The following is a 1,304-nucleotide window of genomic DNA, read 5'->3' as shown; positions in this document are numbered from 1 at the left end:
TCTCTCTCTCTCTCTCTCTCTCTCTCTCTCTCTCTCTCTCTCTCTCTCTGTGTGTGTGTATGTGATTTAAGAATTCAGAGAACATATAGGAACACAAAGCCAAGACCTCAAAAGAGAAGACATAAGAAATAACACTATATTCACCTTGGTAAACCATATTTTTTTATGGAATTGTATCCAAGAATTAAAATGAGAGTAAAATGTGGATCTTGCCATGAAGAACCATGTGCAGCAAAGGCTGGGGGGAGGTGGGCTCAAAAGGCTTGATATTCTTGTCGTTGTTGCTACTGATGCTACCGTTTTGTTTTGTTTTGTTTTGTTTTCCTGATCCTCATTTGGTGAAAGAGTTCTCACATTTCCTAGTAATATGTTATCTGAAAAGTTAACACACGTGGAGAAACAGCCTATCAATAAGAATACCATGTGCATGTGCATGGAGTCATGTGCTTGCCTAAGATACAGAAAACACTAAGTCAATACCCAGAAGATCAAAGAAAGAGAACAGGCATCACTCAAGCACCATGGAAGTAAAGAAAAGAGAATTAGGAAGGGTTCAGTGTACAGGAAGCAACTAGGGATGAGAACTGGAAGGATTGGTTCAGGGAGGGAAGGGCAGAGGGAGAGAGTATGGGAGAGATTACAGAAATGGCTGAAGGTTTAGAAGGAAATGTGAAAACCCAGAGCAATGGAAAAATCCTAGGACCTTTGAAAGTTAACCTGGTGAGGTCTCCATACAAAGGAGGATATGTAGTCTTAACTGAACATCTTATGTAACGAGGCTACACTCCAAGTAGTAGAACTGAGACAACAAACCAAGGCAGAACACCTTCAATCTTCAAACTGTCCTACCTTTAAGATGCTCTGGGTTAGTGGTGGTTCATGTTGTAGATGTGGATGACCAATGACTGGACTGACCTTACTTAAAGCCCAAACCACTAGGGTAAGCATATGGCTGACACTGCCTGGAATGGCAAGGAACCAGAAACTGACTGGTTCAGAGTCCTAAGAAAGAACCCAGACCCAAAAGGTCATACATGGTATGTACTCACTAATAAGCGGATATTAACCAAAAAAGAAAAAAGAAAAGAAAAAAAATTGGGTGAGAGAAAAGGACTGAAGTCCTGAGGGCCAGTAGAAAGAATGAAACAGGCCACACAGGGAGGTTGGAAGTTAGGGGGACCCTCCAGAATGTACCAGAGACCAAAAAGGAGAGAGACTCTCAGGACTCAAAGGGAGGTTCCTTGGATGAAACACCCGACAGTTGGGAGAGGGAACTTATAGATCAAACCTCTAGCAGGAAGACA

Source organism: Grammomys surdaster, unplaced genomic scaffold (assembly GCF_004785775.1).
Source record: "Grammomys surdaster isolate TR1022 unplaced genomic scaffold, NIH_TR_1.0 373, whole genome shotgun sequence".
Lineage (NCBI taxonomy): Eukaryota > Metazoa > Chordata > Mammalia > Rodentia > Muridae > Grammomys > Grammomys surdaster.
Note: the sequence above shows the minus strand (reverse complement) of the source record.